General features: G+C 37.3%; 2 long non-coding RNA genes across 5 annotated transcripts in view; both read right to left on the reverse strand.

Annotated features, from left to right (window-relative positions):
- Nucleotides 1-5901: 5901 nt before the first annotated feature.
- On the reverse strand, nt 5902-17432 carry LOC137860595 (uncharacterized). Its single transcript, XR_011099074.1, has 4 exons — nt 15942-17432; nt 12903-13094; nt 10096-10278; nt 5902-7586 (listed from the first exon to the last, which is right to left on the reverse strand). It is a non-coding gene; the product is annotated as an uncharacterized lncRNA (long non-coding RNA).
- Nucleotides 17433-20204: 2772 nt separating this feature from the next.
- Nucleotides 20205-23167, reverse strand: part of LOC137860594 (uncharacterized) — a 116289-nt gene continuing 113326 nt past the window's right edge. For all 4 annotated transcript variants that reach the window (XR_011099071.1, XR_011099073.1, XR_011099072.1 and 1 more), the window contains one exon: nt 20205-22512. This is a non-coding gene — a long non-coding RNA (uncharacterized lncRNA). The remainder of the gene's footprint in view (nt 22513-23167) is intronic.

Raw genomic sequence — 23167 nt, forward strand, 5'->3', positions numbered from 1 at the left:
TGTATGTTGTGAGCATTTTTTATCTTTTCATTGTTTATACTCTCTCCCAATAGGTCTGTGTATATCAGAGGAAGGTTTCTGACAAAATTTCAAACAACTAGAAGTAAAAGCAGTTTTAATTCAGCCTTCAACAGGTATGTTTCTGGGTACAAGAGAGAAGAGCATTCAGACATTTCCATACACTAGAGAGATTTAAGGTGAAATGCAAGTCTGGATTTTGAATGGAATGAGAAAGATGTGCAACAGGCATTACAAGCACTGGTGTTCCCATTAAAGACTGATATTTTGTATAATTAGGGGGTTTACGTATTTGTACAAACAGTGACTCTGGTAAAGTCACTGAAAACTTGAATGTTAGCTTCAAAATCTTTCCATATCAGATACTAAGACCTCAAACTATGTTAGGGCAAAGGTTTTCCATTTGACAATGGTGGCTGAGGAAAATTAGCAGAACTGCAAGTTTTTGTGGGTATCAGTAAATTTCTGAAAGAGACAATGTCATTTCTAATAGTAGACCATTTTTGTGATGCTTATGGCTATGCTGGGAAACACTGTTATCTAAACATTAATTATTTCAAATTCAATGGACTATAAATAATGATTTAAAGTGTGAAACTTTTTGGAGAATAATGTCAAAAATGTAACCCTGTTTTCTCCACCTCACAGTGCTTTTCCTCAGAGGCTATTTGGCTTTTGTGACATCCTAGGTGTCCCACCAGCTGAAAAGTGGAAGTAAGTTTCTCAGAGATTGCTGCCTTTCCTATTTTTTTTTTGGCTGTATAGTTTTTAAGGCATGTGCCAGATCCTGGCTTTACCTGAGATACTTGGGAAAAAAAAAGATCAGAGAAAACATTGAATATTTTTATTATGAGTTTTGCATCCTTGAATATTTTGAGAAAATGATTTATTTATATATTTATTTAATGTGGAAGCCTGTTTCTTTCCCACAAAAAAGGAAACACTCCATAGTTAAATCCCAGACCGCCCAGCTAAGTGACCTTTTTCCAGACAGACCATAAGCCAAATGAATAATGCCGTTAGTCTCTTTCTGCTTTGTGAGCTTATTGTCCTCTTTGGATTTGGAAAGGAACACCCCAGAAGTAGAAGGGTTTATTCTTGCTTCAAAATCTCATTTAATACCACTCACTGAAATAATATCACCACTCTTCCAACTATGTTAAAATGCAGTTATCATATTGGATGAAAATAGATAGAGGGAGAGAGAGAGAAAAAAAAGGGGGGGGGAAAGGAAGGAAGGAAGAAAATACAACACTGAACACCCATTGTCTTTCAGCATCCATTAGGAAGAGAGCACCTGCAAAGTCCCCATAGAAACTCAAACTAAATAAAATCAGTGTCTTACCTCTTGATAATCATAGTCATTTCCATATTTTAAAAAATGAAGATGATTGTCATTATGAAATTTGGTCAAACTTAAGATCCAAATTGAAACATCATAAAACATCACCAAGCTGAAGCCTATTTGGATGTTTGCAGCTGTTTCTTTAGTCCTGATTAAGGGGGAATTTGTGAGAAGAGCTGCACATCCTCAGTTCCATTCAAAGAAGTTGTAGCTGAGGTATTTTGCAATTGAAATGAAGACATCAATTAATATGTATCATTTGCATAACATGATTTTTCTCCTACTTGGACTTTGGTTATGAGACATCTTAACATTCATGATGACACTCTTTTAAGGTTTTGAACTACATTTATAATCATAAATAATTTTTTAGATTAAATATTGAATATGCACATTGATCCAAAATCTGGTTGAATATATAATTCTGTTGGATTTAATCTAACAAAACTCCAAAATTTTTAAAGACAAAGTCTGGCTGCTTGATTTTTAATTTCTTTGAAACACCACTTTATTCTCTTATGTTCATGCTTTTTATTTTCACAAATTTTTCACATTATATTTCTACTCCACCCATGCTCCTTAATGGCAGTGAAAAGATTTTTTTTAGAATCAGTATGTAGTATGTAGCATGAATATATATATACATATATATAAAGTATGTAGTAAAAAGAGTAGAAGGTCAAATTTTAACATAATGTATGGAAAGTATTAGTCCTCCAATAAATGTAAGGCATTACATCAATGGAAACCAAATTAAATAGCCTCCATACTGTTGATCTAACTAAATTTGCTGCAGATTTATTTAACTGTATTCCCACATTGTGTCCTTATCATAAAGTATGTGTTATAAAAGTCTTAATCTATGAAGTATATAATATGCAGAAATTGATTTTTTCCATCTTTCAGCTTAAAAGTGATTCTTGGAATCTCATAAGTGCTTTGTTACTCTGGAGACTGTTTATACTGAAGTCTAAATTCTTGTTTCTCTTTGTGGTCAGAGTTGTAGCTATAATGCGATAAACAAAAAAAAAAAAAAGGTAGTTTTTTTTGAATGTTTGTAAACATTTTTTTTTCTTTAATTTCTTCTGTGAAGGTTGGATAAATAGGTCATTTTAAGGCATGTAAGTGAGTGGCCAATTTTTGTAATAGGGTGTCACATTACAAAATGTGGTTTAATAGGGTGTCCCCACCAAAAAATATGGGTTTTGCCTATCTTTGAGGTGGGCTTTTGTAAATAATGGTAATATATTCAAAATCAGGCTATAACAGCTGGAGTAATGTTTTCCAGTAAATGTTTCTGCAGGAAAGATCTTCACAACTTATCTCATGACATCAACCATTATCATGAATCTTAAAAGATGTTACATTAAATAATTGCAGCAATTAACTAATTTATCTAGATAATTATTTTGTTTCGACATTTTTTGGTCCTAGTTATGTCCAAAACATATATATGTTATTCAAGGAGGACTACAGGGAAGCTTCCTTCAGTGCTGAGCTTCAAGGATACCTTGTTGAAATGTTTAGACTGAAACACCTAAGTACGTTTAGATCTCTGACCATATTTCTGTAATAAGAGATAATATTAAAAAACAAACAAATATGGAATGAGTTAAAATAATTTAATGTGAACAGAAACTTTATTTTTGACTGGAAACATTTTCTATTGACATTACTATGACCTTTGTCTTGTATGTGTATTTTCTTCGTTTTCCCTTCTTTATATACTCAAAGAATTCATCCCAAATGACATCATTTTCTGTAATTTAAGTTAAATTTAAATAATATCTAAATAGATTTATGTTTGTCTTGTAAACTAGAGTTATGCTCTTGGCAGCAAAAATTAAGGAGCTGGCTGGTGAAAAATAAAAAACAACTTCTTCCTTCCCTTGTTTTGTCCTAGTTCCTTCCTTCCTCTGCCAACAATCACAATTCTTTCTTCAAACAGAACACAGAGAAAGCCTGACTTTTCAGTTTCTCTTTTGCATTGAGCAAGCTGGAGCAAATTCAGTAGTTTAACTCCAGGCCCTTGTTTGCTAGGCTTCTAAGGAAACTTCCAAGATGTTGTCTACGAGATGTGCCAATATGGTTCCTTAAATTACATCTCCACTAGCAAAAGGGGAAGCATTAAAAAAAAAATCTCAGTGCTTTAAAACCGAAATACCAAAATGCCTGGTTAAATACCTGGTTTTCTTTTGCAGAAATTAAGGACATAGTGACCCAAACACACAGATTTTGTTGTATGGATGCAGATGAGCTTATACAGTTAGGCAGCAGATTAACATGGCTGCAAAGTGCAGACTCCTGACCTGTAACTCTGCACAGAATATCAGGTGAGTCTACCTTTTAGTGGGTCTCCAAATGGCTAGAAATTCACAGAGAATTGCAGTAGGTTGGTGCATTACCATGAAATAGGGCAGGATGAACAGTCTGTCCAATAGACAATCAAAGGTGATTTTTCAGTTTTTTTTCCCTTCTCTTGGATATCACACAAATTTGAACTTGGTCCTTATGGACATAAAACAGGCATAAAGCACAGAAGGGTTTGTAGGACTAGAGCCATGGATTGTTTCCTCAAGGACAGTGTGCCACTTCTTAGATCTTTGTCATAAGTTCAACTGTTGATTAAAATCAGCCTTCCCTATTCCCATAATCGCTGTTTTCTTTTAGCTTTAGACATCACCTTCAAGTCTAAGTTACTAACTAAATTAAGTAGAAGAAAAAGGTGAGGTTTAACTATAGTATTTTCAAGTGTGAATAATTGATTGGGAAGATTTTTTTCCCATGTGTGGCTTTTATTTGTTAAATTTTATTCATTTTTGATTTTTGAGTATCTAAACTGCAGACAATATGCAGTATTACAAATTCATAAGGCAGCCAGATGAAGACTGGTTAAAATATGCACAAAAAATTCCTCCTCATTCCCAACAAATTTTTCTCTCCAAAGATTTTCTTCTCCAAAGATTTTTCTCTTCCATTTGAGACAACAAATGTTTTATTCTTCTCTTTGGTCACAAGTAGAACTAATAAGAAAACAATGAAGTTTTTAGCTATGTCTGCTATGAAATTTCTTCCTTTTCTGTTTTTCATACCAATATAAACTTCTGACAATGCCAATTTGGATCATAAGGTAATGAAAATTGGATTTATACTGAAAGTACAGAATGGCACTTCCTAAAAACCTGAGAATATGCAAGCATGCATGCCTGTCAGCTGACCATGCTCTTATTCATTCTCTGACATGAAAGATATGATCTGGCAATGTTGCTTCTCAAGAGATATCTAGAGAAAGACAAAGCAATGAAGAAATAATACAGTAGAAATGTGTGAGATGAGTGGGAGGAAGTAAATGGAAATCCTGATTTTTACATTTTCTAGTTCTCTGACTGTTTTTGCACCCAGCACTAGACAACTTGCCAGGAAAATGTGATTGCTAGTCCTAATGAGACAAATATTTGTGAGGAATGCTGATTATATAACCACTCAGAGTCTGGAAGAGCACATTTCTTTCAACTGTGTAGCAGAGATGGGCTGGTTAAGTAATAACAATTAATTTAATTTGCTTAAAAAAAAAAAAAAAAACTTCATCCAATAGTGTATTTTACATTAGCAAAAGAAAGTTTGCAATAGCTTTTGTGGCATTATCCTACAATCATGGAACACTGAATAAATAGTAAACAACTGTACTCCAGTTCTTGCAAGCTGGAAAGCCAAAGCAGAAAAATGTGAAGCTGGCCACACTAAAAAATGTTAAAGGCAGTTCCAGGAAAAAAAAAAAAATAATCATCAGGATCATTACCTTATTAGTTGTGTTCTAGTACTGCTCAAAATTTCTACTCCTGAGACAGCATCCCCATTAAGAATACATTAGAAATATGCATAACTTCACATGATGCATAGAACAAGTAAATAGTTCTGATCACACTTAAATAAATGTCTTTGAAAAATTGAGTCAGAGAGGCCAGCTAATGGTAGGAAGCTATTTTTCCTCTCAATCTTGCTTTATTTCATTCTCTACTTACAGGATACTATAACTTATGACATATGGTCTGCTTAAATTAGGCAGGCACTCGAAACCTTGTTCCTTCATTTCAGCGTGTGAAGCCAAGTTGTCTATTAATAGGAAAAGCCCTGAAAGAATGTGCATGCAGCAGTCAGTCTCTGTATGGGGGAAGTGAAAGATATAATACAATAGGGAATAAAATGATTTTTTTTTGTGTATTACAGCCAGAAACACTATAACCTAGTACTGTTCCAAACAAAGCAGAGAAGGGCTGTTAAATTTGCATGTCTAGGAGATGGTATGCTAGTGACTTGATCTCTGTGTTATCCAGCATACAGACTTGCCAGAGTCATCTCCAAGTTGTCATGGGCAACCTCTTCTCTGCTACCAGAGAGGAATAAACTAAGACCACCAGCAAAGTCATCATGTAATATGCTGTGGATATGAGCGTTGTCCTCAGGTATTGTATTTAAATGAAAGACTTTATGAAAAAAAAATTAAAATGTTGACTGTCATTTTTTTTCTTTTAGCAAACTAGAAATTTTACAAGAATGTTGCACAAGAATCTTATAAGAAATATCCAACAAAATGTCCACTTCACTATGCCGCACATGCTTCAACATAAATTTCCAAAAATTGTTAAAAATAATTGTATAGAAGTGAGTTATAGAACTTACTATATGATGATTATTATGCATGAATTAATATATATGTAAATTATCACCAAGCTCAGTTGATTACTGCAATATCCATTCATCTGGTTTTGACAAATGCAATTTTGCTGGGATGATTTTATACTACATAGCACTGCAGAGATCATTTTCCTAGCCCATCACTTTGACTGTCAAATATAACACTCCTTTTCTATCTGATATAAGCAGCTTGTCTTCCCTTTCAAAGCCATTCATAGCTTCACCTCATCCTACCTATCATCTCTCATTCAGGATCAAGAAATCACTTCTTTCACTGATTAGCCCATGATGCCAGCCTCCTCCATCTACTTCTTAGACTTTCAGTCACTCAGTTTCAAGCTTTATCCTATGCCATTCCTTACATTTGGAAAGAGCTCCTTTAGACATCTGCAAAGCTACCTCATTATCTTACTTCTAATCCCATCTGTGAAGTTTCCCTGCCATTATGCCTTCAAAAGAAGTTTCAGAGTTTGGAGTGTATTTGTCTAGTTATAACGAGCAGCTCTCAGAAAAGATTTCTGGATCAAATTCAAATGGATCACTCCCAAAGATAAGAAGGTTAGTATCTCCTACTCGGATGCAGCACTGTTGGTTCTTTATGGTAACCAGACCCTCATTTTCAAAGGATGTTGCCTTGCTGTTTTGGGGGGCCAAAATATTTCTGCTTGAAAACAATGGAATGAATTTAAGGGTGATCTGTCTGGATTGTATGAGCAACTGTGATAGTCTCTGATGTTTCTGAAACAAGGGGCTGGTCCAAGGGGTGACTTAGCCTTTCCCTTCATATGGCAGGTGATCAACAGGAAAATACATTATTTGTATTCATGAAGTGAAATAGTGATCCTATAGCTGGACACATACATTAGAAATTATCTCATACTTGTCAGAAAAGATTGCCTGGGCATTTTCAGTTTTGTTGACCAGTTTGGGGGGATTTGGGGACGGGATATTGTCTCTGGTTTGCTCAGATTTCTGTTGTGGAATAAATGAGTAGTCATGGGAACCATTGTATTGCACTGGGTCATCATCGTAGCTGAGAATGTTTTTCTTTGAAGCAATTAAATTTGTAGCCTGTAGCCTTGAACATGTTTGTGTGTTGTGTCATTTTTGTATTTTCATCCCTAGTAGCAATGACTCAGGACTAAATCACCCTTTTGCAGGAATTACCTATAAAGGAAACTGGAAACTCCATGGAATCTCTCTGTCATCTTTACCTCCAGATGGTGCCTCCAAATCTCTTCTGAAAGAGCTTGTGCAGAGCAGAGTTGTGTAAGTATTTCTTCTTGTCCTGCTGTAAGTGGCTCTAATTTTCATGAAGATTTATTTCATGATGCTGGAGAGAAAGGTGCCTGTCTCCTCTCTGCCACAGTGATGTCCTGGTGCTCAGCCCCGGGGCCACCAGGGAACTGTCATGGGTCCTGAAAAGGCAGGAGGACACAGTTTCCCCAAGCTCCTCACCTCTGTTTTTCTTGGGCCTCTTCTGTGTATTCAATAGCATCTTCGTCCCTGAGTCCATCAGCGTTTCTAACTGCAGAAGGGGCAAAATGCTGCTCAGTTAGTCTGCATGAGGATGTAACAGAAATATCAGACTTCTTTGTTTACTGCAGAGCACTTTGTTGGTATCACATGTTAGCATGGCTGGCTAAAATCTTCAAATAAGTCTTGGAATTTTCTAGTGATTAAAATGTCTTCTAGAGAATAAGTGACTAGATTCAATCTGGGAATCTTTAGTATAGGGAATCACCATTTAAAAACTCCTTTCATGGAGTTTTTATTGCCCTTACATAATTTATCAGTAGATCTGCAATCTTAGAAAGCCAGGCTGGGATTTCTCCAAGGCACCAATAGGGTGTAGATAGCAAGTCAAGGTCTCTTTTGAAGTCTAAAAACAGTCTAAAAACACCCACAGATTTGTGTAAATTTCCCAAAATAAAAAGTAAAATCACTCCCATACTGAGCTTTTTTTTTTTTTTTTTGCCAAGTTTCAGCGTAAAACTATATTTTTGTAGGCAAGCTATAAATCTCTGAAAATAAGAGTTTATGTGGAAATGCTAATGCAGCCTTAGTTATAGCACTGAAAATGGCTGTAGCACTCAACAGTGATTTGATGCTGAAGGCTATTAGTCCCAAAGAAAACTTTCTTGGAAGAAGTTGAACTTTGGAGGTCAATGAGATCTCAGAGGAAGCTGGACTGAAAACTGAGAAAAGCTGCTTTTGTCCATGTAAATCAATTGTTATTGTTTTCCTGTCTGAGAAAATTTTAATGCAAAGACTAAGGATTTACAAGCAGGAAAAGGGAGAGCCTCAAAAGGTCTTGTAAGAAGTGGTGATTCATAACATCATTATTTTTTTAGATAGTGCTATTTTAAAACCTTGTTCTGAAGCCATGCTGACGGGTTAACTGAAGGAAAAGCTACACAGTTCACTTGTGTGTCCTGGTTTTAAGCTTATGGTCAATTTCAGCTTGTGGAACAGTATGGTGGGACAGTACTTTCACAGTTCCATGGTATTTTTATCACAACATAGTGTTTTGTAAGAACTGACCCTCACATTTCAGCAGAATTTACAATGATTAACAGAGATTAAGCAAGACATTTTAATAGCACAGTCTAGACAATCTGAAGAAATATATGTATTTTGAAGGGTATTTTGAGACAAAAAGTGTAAGGCAGATACAGTTTAAATAAGAGCAGGAAGAGCATTTAGCCTCAAAATGATGCTGCACTAGACAGAAGTACAATTCTACCAGCGCAGCACAAGAAGCCCCCTTAGTTTCTAACCAGGGATGTCCAGGACTATAATGCTGTTAAGCCTCTGTGACTTAATTCCTTAGAAAGCCATCACACGAGGGGTTTGCAAATGGTCAGGACTCTGTCATAGTACCTGACATGCTTCCTGTCATTAGAACTGAAGAATGCTAGAAAACATAGCAATAAATGCTCCCCTCTGCTGCAGCCAGTTAAATCAGATCAGCTCTCAGCTGAAAAGAGCCTGAAACCAAAATGTAGAGAAGACTAAATATTTTGTGTATTGTCTACAGGTTTTTGGTTAGGCTTCTGATCTCTTATCAGTCTAAAAACAGGACCCTACTTGTGTCCCTTCTTAGTTTAAAAATAAAAGTTTTGGATGTAATCACAACCACTTACCTTATCTGTCAATTAAAATAATAATGATGAAGATATTTTGAAATTTGCCTGCTTTTACTGAGTTCATGAAAGTAAATTATTTGGTAGCAGCTGAGACTACGGGGAAGGGGTGGGGGGCTTATAATTACTAATTAATTACAACCAGCAATTAGTATATATTGTTTAGTGCGTTTTCTTCATTTTGTATTCATTATGTATTGTTTTCCTGGTTATTCCAGAAAGCTTGACAATTTCTTTAAAAATAGAAAAAGAAGAAAAAAAAAAAGTCTCATACTTAAATGTAAGCATGAGTAAACAATAATTTATATAGGAATGCATATTAACACTTTCCAGCTAGCCTAGCAGGAGGTTCTACGCAGCACTGCCAATGTCACAAGTTCACAAGCTTGCACTATGTGCAATGGTCAGTGATCAAAATCATCCAAACAGTGCAAACCTTCCACATGAGGGTAGAGTAGCTTTGGCATTGCAAAGAGGTGCTTTACCTTGAACTACTCCAAGCTTCTGTGAATAAATCTTCCATCAATAAAATGGAGAAAATAAGATAATAAGATCTGCCTCTTTTAAAAGGGCTTATGTCATGGTGTCCTGTTGCTGCACACAGTAATTTAGGAAATATTACATTACCTACAGAGCTGTATTGCTGATCACACAGACTTGTTTCCTTAGGTTTCTGAAAGCAAGAATCTTGATTAACCAGGCTGCAGTGATGTAGAGAGCATAAGTACCAGACACACTGGTGACCACAAAATGTGGGTATTTATTTTTGATCTATGTTTGACACACAAGCTTGGAACTATATTTTTTAATAATTTTCTTAGAAGAAAAAGGTAAGAAGACAGAAAATCAGAATCACGTGTAGTGAATTTAAGTAACTGATGATATGCATACCATTTAGAACAAAAACATTCATTTTTTTTTTGCCATTCCTTTGTTTTTCAGTACATTAAATCACCACAGAGTGCATAACATTCAGCCTCGTGATGGCAATGCTCAGGCAACAGAGGGACAAACAGAACACAAAACCATGACGGACTTGCAAACAAGGCTGAAGATGCCCAGAGATGTATGTACCTAAGAGCCAAAGAGAGGAAAATGGCATAAGCAAATGAAAAAAAGTTTAAGCTGTTCCTCTTAAATTGTTTGACTTGTACTGAGTGACTTGATATGGAATTTTACAAAACATTATTTAAAAAGAATATAAGAAAAATCATTGATGCTTAGTAAGGTGGTTCAAAATAGTCATGAGACTAAGACTGTATATAGAAGAAGCAGGAAGCACTTAACCCTGAAAAGGCATATTACTTACCTGAATTCAAGTTCAAATATTTGTGTCATAAAGATCTTATGATTTCTGAGAGGCTACATTTAATCTTTTACTCACCAGGAATGTTTTTGGTCAGCTGATGTTGCTTTTATTTAAATAGGCAATAATTTATGGAAATATTTATATATATATATATATATATATTTAACCCTGGTTTTTATTTACAGCACCAATTTAAGATATTGTCAGAAGCCTTCTCTACTAATAATGCCTAACACTGTTTTCCGATGATAATTTTTAATTCAAAAGATGTGCATTTTTGGCATTTTCTGTATGCAGTCGAAGTCTCTATGGCTAGTGTTTATTGTGACCTTTGTGCTAGAGAAGAGATGCCAGAAATCATTAAAAACTGATATTGCAACATAAGAGAATACAACAGTTTAATATGAACCCATTTGAATATCTTTATTGTGATTTTTTCCCCTCAGAGTAAAGCAATAGCATAATACCCAGCTGCATGATAATATTGGCAAGCAAGGCCATGAATTTCAACTGCAAACCCTAAACACTGAATGTGCTGTGCTTTTTAAAGAAATCCCCTTTTGTACCAGATATGTAATACCCTTTTGTGCTAGAGTGGTTTGCATAATAATAGTTTTCTTTAGTTATTCGTTGTCATGTGGTGGAGCTGCAAAGTGAGCTAGGCAGTAACAGCATAAAAGACAATTTTCCATTTTTCTCTAATTTTTCAGAGATTTTCTTGTCTTTTAAAATGTAAATACTTTTAACTATCTTCAGAAAAAATATCCAGTTATTAACATTTCAGACCTAATTGTTACTTTTCTTAATACCCACCTCCGTGTTTGAGCTTTTCCCTTACAGAAGAAGCTGCAACATTATTTTCTTTGCATTTCTGAGGAACCTCGAGCATCTTAATTTAATTGGGCATAGGATCATCTGGTGTAAATTGATGTAACTCAATTCACAGACATTGATACCATGACCTTAAAAGTAGACCTCAAGACTTGAACAGTAGAACTACTTGAAATCCAAGCAAAAATCATATTATTAACTGTATAGCCTATATAGGTGTTGTACGTATGTTACACTGGGCCACTGAGGCAAAGGGTGTTAGCAGATTGAAGTCATCTTAAAAATTAGACATCTAGGACATAGCTAAGAACAAGCATAAACTAAAATTTTAAGAATTTTCTGATGAGCTTTCCTATGTAATTTTTTTTAAGATTCCTCTTGGGCTTTTTGATGTGTTCTGGTCTGGGTAGTAAGGAAGGAATATTTCCCAAAGGAGGTATAATTACATTGAAATGGAGCTCAGTCTTATTTGCAGTAAAAGCTACAGATGACGACTAAAACCAGGGGAAGTTCCTCAGCTAATGTCCAATAAACTGGGCATTATTCTAGCTGACACCATCAAAAGATTTTCCTTTGAAATCAGTGGAATTATGCCAAGTTACTCTAGCTGTGACTTTGGCCATAAATTACAAGTGGCTTTCAACCCCTGGCTTGCAACCACTGCAAGGGACCATTTCCAAGCAATCCCTGAAAAGTAACTAAGGAAAGTAAGACTATTTATTACCCATTAGCTTAAATTCAGAGTGCAGAGAGGGTTCATAATTTCACTGGAAAACATTTAGAGGCTTGCAAATTGAAAAAGGTCAAAAACAACTGGGCTAGATTATTTCAGAAATGCTGACAAGGTGGATTAACATGCAACTACACATTATCAGATTTTAGCACTGCAAAGAATGCCCAGGAAAAGAGAATGCTCCAGAGCCCCAAACCCATGGATTCCACAGCTCTGTTTGTTAGACACCATTATATATAACCACCCTACAAAACTGAGAGGAACAAATCCACATGTCCCTTGCCAATACAGCAACTGTATGTTACTGTTTACTAAAATATCTAAAATCTGTTTTTGCTAAATAGGGCAACAAGAAATTTCACAGCGCCAAACAATGAACCTACTGTCAGTTAATACCAGGGAGAGAAATACTATCACTGAAACTATGAAGGAAGTCCTGGAACCTAGGTAAGAGTGTATTATAATTATTATATAGTCTGTAAATCTTTTAATCTGGAATCTCACAACTGAGCCACAGGATTCTGTCATCTTAGAAATACGAGTTGCCTCATATCAGTTGGATACCAGATACTATTAATGCACTGAAGGTTAAGCAACATGTTATGCTCATTTAGTGGTAGTGAGACATACTAGCTTAGATCATTCTCCATGACTAGACAACCTGAAAAAAAAAAAAAAAAAGTCCTTCAGAAGGAAAATATTCAGTGGAGTTTTCTGAAATTTTCTTACTAGGAAGGTATAGCCTGTGCGTCATTTACTGTCTCATTATAGAGTACTTGGAGCTTTATTGGAATAAGAGTTTGTGCCACACAGTCACACATGTACCTGTCCCTGGGATACAGCTCTTTCCTCCAGTTTCTCTGTTCCTCTCCCCAGGCTTCTAGGATTCTGTGTATTTTTTTTCTGCTCCATAACAGATGTAGCAAGAATCTTATGTGCTCATCACTTTCTTTTATAATTTCTTAGAAGTGTTGAAGTTTTTGTTCACAGTAAACTGTGAATGAGAATTAAATGTTTCTGTTAAAAAAAAGAAAAAAAAAAAAAAACTTTTCAAATATGTCATCTTATGTGAATATTCCAAAGGGATGCAGATGGTCAGAAAATGAAGGAAGCAGTCGTGGGTTTTGTTTGATTTTCTGAAACAACTGTTGCTTAACTCATAAAGTAGTGAACTGTCTACCAAAGGTATACACTCACCTTTTTATATTAATAAACATCCTTCAGATGGCTTGTCAAACACATCTAGGTATTGCATGGTATATGCACTTTTACTGATACTAAATGAAAGGGTACAAATTTGACTGATGCGATTCTTTTTATTATTTGTAAATCAGTTTCAAAATTAAATCATAGTATTGTACATTTACACTTGGTACAAACAGGCACCTTGGAAGAACCATATGAGTCTAACTGTAGGAGTGGCAGCTTAAACTTGCATTTATTTCAGTTAAATTTAAGGTGCAGAAGCACCTTTCTATCCTGTGTCATCATTCACAAGTGATGATGTTAGTCTTTGTCTTGTCTCATGCAACATCCCAGCTTTGCCAGGTTGAAAGTCTTCAGAAAAAGGGCAGGGCTGCTTCTGTAACACAGTCATCTCCTAGAACAAGCCCAGCTGTGAGCACCATTGCAGTTTAGACATCTCAGTTACTTGTAATGACTGGGACGTATTGCATGCAAATTCACTGTATAGTAAAGGAGCGATCCCCAAGCCCTTAATTACCTTACAAAGTTTGCCTAACTCTAAAATGTAGAAAATGTTTGTGCATGAGTATTTAAGCTAGGAGACCTCCTCTGTGCGTGACTGCACATTCTTTAGTGTTAAAAACACCAAGACTGCGCTGAAATATGTACTCCAGTGCTCTCTGGGAAAATTTGGATATGGATCCAAATATTGTTGCTGGTTTTTTAGCCCATGTCCTGATGACTGCCTGCCCACTCTTTGAGGTGTTTGCGGCTGATTGCACCAGGAGAGAGGATATCACATTAGATGGGGTACTGAGCTGTTCCTACATGGTAATTCCTACGACACTTCCACTTTAACAGCTGTCATGTGAATTTCATATGACAGCTTTCTATTGTAATAAAACATTTTAATACTTCCTAGGTGAAAAAAATACTCATTAGTTTGGTAGATAACCACAGACGCATTAGCCATTACATTCTCTGTATAAATGTGTAAGAAGCCAGTAAGCAGTACTTCAGGAAACTTGTGAAAGTTCCCTGCACCCCTGGAGTGAGCCCAAGACAGCAAAAAGAAGCTCAGGGTGTAGATGGAAAAACTACTCTTCCCTGGTTGTAGCTACAGCGGATAGGGTTGCATGGAAAGGACAGGCGAGGACAATTTATTTCTATTCTCTATGACAACTTAATGAGTATAGAACTCAGTTTCAAGTAAACTGAGCTTTTTTCTTGCTCTGTGGCCTCTATACATGAAAACTCAGAATTCACCCCAAACAGTCTTCTGGTGATCCAGTCACTGAGAAAGCTTTCCAAACAGCCAAGGCCTGAGTCTTAATGAATTTTTAAAAGCTTATAAAACGTTCTTTAGTTATATACGCTTTAAAACAAAAGGTTTATTCTTACATGTTGGCATGTCTTTATTGGCACCATTTATTTACTTTTTATAGGAGTGAGAGCATGACTACTTCTATGCCAGCATATTTGATTGTGTATGACTTGCTTTACATTTACAGGGATCTATTGTTGCTTATGAGGAAAAATAAAATTTCTGTAGAGTGTTTAGTTAACTCCCTGTTGAAGTTAAGCAAGACATATCTTTGGAAAACTCTTAAGGGATTATTTCTAATAGTGCCAATGGGACCCTTGCTTTGCTTATAAAAATATAAGTGAATTTATAATGGACAAAGATACAATTATCCCAGAATAGCCTCAGGAAAACTCATCAGATTTCTTTCAGATGAGGTGCACAGATATGGATTGCAACATACGTTACTGTTCTCTGGGCAGAGCAGATTATGGCCTGGCTTTTATTTTCAGTGTGAGACACGTTCTGTTACCATTTTCAATGGTCAGAAATAATTCCCTTTAAATCAAGCTACTGCATTTCCTAAGTAGAATTAGTCCTTATTTATATAAGTACAAGACAAAGAATAATCTTATGCGGGGATTTTAATATTGCTAGTGATGAAAAACTGAATGCTCAAAGTCTCTCAGTATGCTCAGATCTTTGGAGTCTCTCAAAGTCTGTCCCGGTTTAATCCAAGAAATTGCAAACAGTCTCAGTGTAACAAAAGAAACTATATTCATCAGCCTTTTTCTCTTTTCTAGATCAGGAGTTCTTTCCTCTGCATTTCCACAAAAGCTTTTATGCAAAGCCCTTATAGAGCTGAAGAAACCTTGTTAAAACTTAATTACAAACCCATGTTGTATTAAAAAAGAGCATCTGGAAAGGGCATTTCTCACAGGCTTGTGTTTAATTATTAACAGTTATTTCTGTTGACTCCCCCACTAACTTATTAAATACATTTTCTTCCTCATGAGGAAGGACTCTCAGATACACAGAACTGACGATTTTTAAAAGATTCTCAGTTCCCCCAGCATCTGAGCATATTTAAACCTGCGGGCCTGGCTGTCCTTCTGGTTGTACACCTGGTCTCAAGCATGAATTACTGTAACAACATCTTCGCTGACAGCGAAGTGCTTCTTCAATAGACGTGAGCTTATTGTCTAGGTACTGTTGCTAGGAAAAACAGCTGATTAGAGGGCTGGTGCAGCAGCCAGTTGATGTAATACATGCTTGCTAAAACTCTTATCAGAACGTTGCACACTTTCAAGAATGCTCACGAGTAGGCTGGATTTATCAATATAAAAAGAGGCCCATTCTTCCTTCATTTCACCTACCTGTTGGAGGCAGCCTGTCTAAGTTGTAAAGCTTGAAAGCCATCCTCTGTCCCCTCCTGCTATTCATGCCCATCACACACCGACACACAGATGCAGCAAAGGAAACGCCAGGTCGTAGACAGGTTTTTTTCCCCTCTGTGTCTGTTCTGGGGATGTGAGCCAGAAAGAGGGCTTTGAGCTGCTTTGTTTTGCATGCACAGACATGTGCTCTTTGGAAGACCTTTCAGGTGTTATCTTCAATGAACCACGTTATCTAGATTCTGAGGATGAGAACACGGGAAAATAGGCCAGATCAGAAGTGAAGTGGGAGTAAGTCTTGTGCATAATGTTCAACTGCAATTGTCTCTTCCAAATGGTATAACTGATCCAAGGTTTCAGCAGGGGATCACACACAAGGCATATTTACTCCTATTATTATTATTCATTAGCCATCAGACAGTTTGGCTTAATGCTATTTAAGGATGTGAAATCAAAAACAACCTTTTACTTTTGATTAAAAAAAAAAACTCCTGTATTAATTCTTATTATGTAAATCTTATGTAGTTTGCTTAAAGCGAACAACTCCCATCCGTCAAAAGGGAGTATTTCTGTAACTCATGCAAAATGACATTCTTTCTTCTGTACTGCCAACAAAGATGACCAAAAAAAAAAAAAACACCCCACCTTTCATCTTGGACAAAATCTAAGAAAAGTGTGTGTCGGATACACTAAAGGCTTGTTGATCTGTGATTTAGCATCACTGGTCCTTTTTTGCAGCTGCTTTGTAGAATGCAGATTAGCTCTCAGATACGTCTTAAAAGGCAGTTGATGGATGACATTAGATTGCTAAAGCAGCCCCTACCCCCTTAGATTGAATGGTTACCGAAGCAAAGAGTTGGCAGGCCCCTTAGTTAAGAACTATATACCTTGGCAATTTTTGACCTTTGAAATAGCTTCTTGAGACCTTGATCACCTGGGTGCAATTCAGAACACCCCAGTATGTACACCAACCTGAGGAGGAGGGGTCTCTGAGTGTGCATAAAAAACTGAGGTGTCATAAAAAAACTTATGAATTAGAGTTTCACAGAAAAGTAGCACTACAACTCAACTATATCAGGGACTGTTTTGTAAATTTGAAGGCTCCTTTGGGACCTTAACATATAGAATACAGTAGGAAGCAGAGCAAAGGAAATGAAACCAGATAGATAGTGTAGGTACATACAGTACAAGTGGGGAGGTTAGGAGCAGAGGGGAATATTGTATATTACTGATTTGCAAAGAAACCAGTTTGCAAATGAGTTTAAATACAAGTTGAACTTCTACCACAGGACATAACATTTCTTGCAAATTGAGTCTGTCCTTTCTTTTTGCTTATAGCCCTTGACCATTGAGGTGCTGTAGTTTAATTGTGTGAAACTGAGTTTCAAGATTCAAGATACTGCTCAGATTGTTCTGCAATAAATTCTTCAGATTCAGCAGCTTCAGCACAAGGGAGCCCATGGACGTTGAACTAACCAGATCTCTGCAGCTATCACATGAAAAAGGGTTTCTTTCTTCTGGATCCTTCAGACTTTTCCCAGCCTTGTTTACAGGTAATTTTTGGATGCCTGCCTGTTCTCTGTACATGCCTCTAATTGCTTTCCCTTTTATACTTCTTTTCTTGCTAACTTCTTCATGGCTTGCAGAAGGTGTTAGTTTTACATGTGTCTTCTCTGCCCTTGCACTCCTCACTCACAAAAGTGCCTCACCACAGTATGCCCTTTTATGCCTTAGTCATTCTTGCTTAGTGCTATACAAAAGACATAGCCAACCCTGGAAAATCTCTTTCTGTGGCATGCTGATGTATTGTGATTAATGCATTATCAACAATGACAAGTCTGCCTTGGGAAACTCCAGCAACCCGTAGTCTTTTTTTTTTTTTTTTTTTTTTTTTTTTAAGAAATAACTCTCTTAAAAACAAGTGGCATATCCCATGCAGATGAACTTCTTTTCTTTTTCTTTGATTCCTGAAGGTAGAATCAGCATGTTGATGTTGCACATAAAGATAAGCCAACAAGAGACCTTGTTCAGATGAAATAAACCTGAAAGTAGTAGTAACAGTGATTAATATTATTTGTGTTGTCTTTTCATATAACATTGCAGAGAACTCAATAACACATGTGGCACTTAATAGAAAGGGTGTTCAATATTATCCTAGCACTGAAGGGGAAAGCCTACCCTCCTTCCAATCAAGAAGACTGTGCAGATTTTTGAATTATTTTTCTTTATTTTACAACGAGCCAAGAGGGAGTGTTTTTCTGGACAAACAAATGGCAATTCTGTAACTTCTGACATTAGGTCTGCTAGCACAAATCCCATACATATTTTTCTAAATTATAATTCAAAATGATCATATCCCATAACTCATAATTTAAAGAGTGACTCAGGATTCAAAAATAAACCTTTCAGATAATCTCACTTAATTTAGGAGTTTAGTTTAGGAGTAATGAAAAGGAATTTGCAATCTGTTTGAAATCTCCTTTCAAGCTGAGCTCTAGTTACAACCTAACCTTCTGACTAGATATCTCTACTTATAGTGCCAAGAGATAGAAATTCAAGTGCACAGTGCTCTTCTGTCCTTACAACAAACCTGAAATTTCTCAACTTTGGACCTCAGCCTGAAACGTTCTCCATGCCTTCTCTTCTCCTGACCTCAGCTGTCACAGTGGCACCCTGCGGAAAAGCGTTTTGTTTTCCACTGGCCTCCATTTTAGTCTTTCAGGAAGATGAAAAATATAATTTATATTATAAAAATAATGAAACTATGTATTGTTGCATGTGTTCTCCCTGTACGTGTACATATCACCGTCTAGAAAATGAGTACAGACCCTGGAGTTAAGGGAAAGAAGAGATTAATGAATCACATCTTTTCAAAAAAGTGACTGTACAGAATGCTGTTCAAATCACTCATAAGGCAACTTGTGTTTTCTGAGAGATTTACGTAGCCCAGCTATGTTTCATATGGTAGAAACCTCTTTCCCAGGCTTCGGACAAATCATATACCTATCATATTCATAATTATATTCATATATATTATCTATATATATATACACATATATATATCAAATATATTCATAATCATATTCCTGGGCAGTCTGTTCTAAGGAACCTGCTTTGGCAGGGGGGTTGGACCCAGTGATCTTTTGAGGTCCCTTCCAACCCCTTCAATTCTGTGATTCTGTGATATGCCTAGAAAATTATACAGTACAAATAAATCTGCAGGTGACCATTTCATCCATTTAATATTTTGTACTTACGTCTGTCGTTTTTTCACCTGCTACCAGAATGAAGGAAGGCAAACTAATGCATTGAAGTGGGGAGAGGGAGCTGTGTTTGACAGGACAGGAAAGAACTTCTATATGCCAACATTCATATATTTTCTCGGATTTTTGTTGTTGTTTTGTTTGTTTGTTTCTTTGCTTTTTTGAGCTCAGAAGTCAGTATGAACAGTAACGGGCACTCACAGATGTGCTTTAGAGGAACCTTTGGGGAAGGTGTCTCAGAGTGCTTTGTCATTTGCTGACAAACTGGTGCCGGGACCAGAACTTAATGAAGTCTTCGGAGAAAATTTTGTGGCAGATCAGGCAATCTCAAAGGTATGGACCTGCAGTAAAACTGCTGTAACAGATGATTTATTTACCTTTTTTCACCTCTTGAAAGGCTGACAGTTGAGCTTTGTGGCAAGCTTTAATATCACCTTCTTAGTTGCACCCTCGTTATTATTTTTCAGGTTTTCTGGCATTCAAAAAAAAAAAAAAAAAGGCCAGGGCAGTAGCTTAGAGTTATTTGCAGTTTATCTCCCAGTGATATCTTCAGTCTTTAAAGCCTATTGAGCACCTCTGCTATGCTGCCAATGCAAATCACCTTGGACCATCAGACAGGAGAGGGCCGAGTCGCTATGCTGCTGATTCTCTGTTGCCTTCCACACTCTGGAGCTGGATTCACATCAGCAAGTAGGTGCCATTCTTTTTGCAGGAGGACAGTAACAAAATTTGCTCCCTTACATATTAAAGAATCCCAGGAGACACTGTGCTTTCCTGAAGGAGATTATTTCAGTGCTGAGCTGATGTTTCTGTTACCAGAGGACTTCCAGTTCTTAGGTAGGACCCTTTATGGGACAGGCTTGTTTACACAAAACTGTTTTGTTTCCCTACTAATGTAGGAAAAGTAGCCAAGTGGACAAAACCTTACTGTGTTATTGAAGATCAGGACAATAGTAGTAGAAACACATCAGTATAAATAAGTGGCTTTTCTGAGCACTAGCAATTTGGGGGGAGAATGTAAACAGTGCATTGATTCTAGAAAAATAACATAAACTTGCAAAATGTGCCTTTTTTTTTTCCACTGAAAAGATGTGGTTAGTAAGGTTTTTCTCAGTTGTACAAACCAGGCTTTTTTCTCTATGGGAAAACAGACAAGGTATTAAAAAGAGATGGTAAAGTTTTGCTCATGTTAGATAAATGCCCACCTCTTAAAAACACTCTTAGACCGCCACGGCCCATCACAGCCTACAGGCCAAGAACTGAACGCTCATGTAGGGTCAAATACTTTTTCCCTCTTATAGCAATGTCCATTAGGATACAGAGTATGATAAAGTGATGTAGCATTGATGAAGCTAGCTGCCAAGGCAGAATTTCAAAGCAAAGCCAATGCAGAATTCGGGTGGGAGCAGAACAATTCCAGTGCACCTCTGTGACTTCGGAAAGCAGAGCTCACACCACTGCAGTGCCTCACTGGTGGCTGTTGCTGAGCCGGCAGCTGGAGAGCCCCAGAAATCAATCTGGGTGTCTGAAGGACAGACCTCAGCCACCCAGTGTCAGTGGGAGGATGTGAAGGAACTTGGGTCCTGCCTGGAGTGTGGGCTCGGTCATATAAATACAGGATCTCATCTTTGGGAATTGTTGCTCTGAACTGCATCACTTTCACCAGCCCTACGAGGCAATGCAGCTAGTCCTGGACTCCAGTCCTACACGTAAACGTCACTTCGGTACTGAAAAAGTGTTATTTGGTCAGCTGTGGAGGGAGGATGGCTTAAATTCCCTCTTGTCTCTCTTGTTTAAACTAACTTACATGTCTGCTCAGTGGGCGTTTGGAAATTACCTTTACTGTATGTATTTTCTGTTTCAAAATTTCATGTTGCAATGAGCAGTCCAGAAATCCAGATGTGCCCTGTTACAATGAGAACATTTTAAAGTGGCAGGTGTTCTAGCACTCTCTCAGACCAGTACGTTTTTGTATCTTTTGTATTGCTTTAGTGTCTAATACCAAGGAATTTGATTTTCTCAGGAACATTTGTTAATTTTTATGAAATGTGTATTCAGATACAAATAGCTAGAAATACCCAGCATCAATTCCTTTCTTCTGATTCCTGTTCTGTTTTCATATATTGAGCTCATGCAATTTGTTTTTTACATTAAACAGATTCCTGATCTGAAAGCTTACTTAGCTTTCAAATTTAGATTTAAAAAAAAATGGAACGGATGAAATTAAATGTTTCTTTTGGATCGTACACTGACAAAGAAAAGGAAATCCCTTGCTGTGGGATATTGCAGTCATGGGTCATGAACGTTTAAGCAGGAGTTACTGCCATCCAGAGGAGAAAAGCCATAAACTGTCATATTTCATTATTGTTTTAAGCATAGGAAGGTAAAACACATTGGTTGATTCAGTTTATTTCATATTAAGGAATCCAAGAGTAGAGAAATAATATAAATGCACCCAGGGGGTTCTGCATGTGCTGTTTGTTTGTTGTTTGCTTTTACGTAGGTATTTATGAAACAAACTTCAGCGGAGCACTGGAGATGACACAGTATGAAACACATCCACAGAGGAAGAATCACCAGGTAATAAAAGCAATTTACTTTCCTCTCTGCGGGTGGAGATATTGCAGGAAGAGGTTTTAGAAATACCTGTGCTAGGTTCCAAGCTTTGGGCATGACACAGAAAATACATGTAGAAGGAGCTGGATAATGCGTGCCCCTCACAGCCTGTGCGACAGCTGCTTACGCATTCTGCCCAGTGCGGCCCTGAAATTGAGCAAGAGAAAAGTTCTCAGCTGAAGAGGGAAAAAAAAAATAAGAGGAAAGGCACAAAAAAGATTTAAACTGCTGAAATGCCGAGCCTTTTTCTTGGACAGTCTTTTTGGACAGTCCATCTTCAGCCACAACTGTGTGAAAAATGCAAGAATGGCGATATTTGACTAAATATGATAGTCCTTTGACTAAAAATAATGACAAATAACTCACCCCCCAGCTGGCGGCAGCAGGCGCGGTGTTGCAGCGCCCTCTGCTGGGCTCGGGGCGGGCCGAGCGCGCCCGCTGCTGCCCCGGGGGCTCTGCTCCGCCGGCGGCTGCCGCAGCCCGGCCCGGCCTCGGCTCCGGTCCTGGGGCCGGGAGCAGCCGGTGACACTGCTGACACCGCCCCGCACCTACCACCTGGCCGGGAAGCCCACACTGAAGAATCAGGAGTGCCAAAAACAACCGACCAAACGTCCTAGCTTCCTGTCTGCAATCTTTCCTTCCAATTATTTATGTTGCGATTGTTTCCAGAGACACTGAAAAACAAACAAACAAACAACAACTGAAATTGTGCTTGTTTATAGACACGCACAATGACATGATCTTTAAATGTATGTTTTAATTGCTGGGAAAAGTTATTTTCCCTTCTCCTGTATCACTCTGAGACTTAAGGGGAAGCATGAATTTCTCCGTTACCGTATAGTTCTTGAAAATAACACACATCACAATCCACCACAAAGTCCAGCACAGCACCCCAGTGATTTCAGTCAGGTACTCGACACACAGAAATTTAGCGCAGTTGGTAGCTGGACAGGATGCATCCCATGTTTTTTTGCCATTCTACCAGATGCCGTGAGTATAACATTGCGTCACCCCCACCTCCATCACGGGATGATCTATTTCAATAGTATGTGAGGAACAACTGCGCCTACAGGTAATGGATAACCCTAAAAGAGCATCATCCAAGAAAAGCAGAGCAGAAATCACTGGCTACTGTTTCCAATTAGGAAAAAAGAAGAAAAATCAGGAAGAGCTGCATTTTACAGAGCCAAAATGACATCCTATTTCATATAGTCTAATTTTTAAATATTGTAATTCAAACAAAAACAAACTTCAGTCAGAAATCTGCATTAAAATTTGGAAGAGGCACTACTGAGATATAAGGAGGTGAATGGGCCAGGACTCAAAACA

Source organism: Anas acuta, chromosome 8 (genome assembly GCF_963932015.1).
Source record: "Anas acuta chromosome 8, bAnaAcu1.1, whole genome shotgun sequence".
NCBI classification, from domain to species: Eukaryota; Metazoa; Chordata; class Aves; order Anseriformes; family Anatidae; genus Anas; species Anas acuta.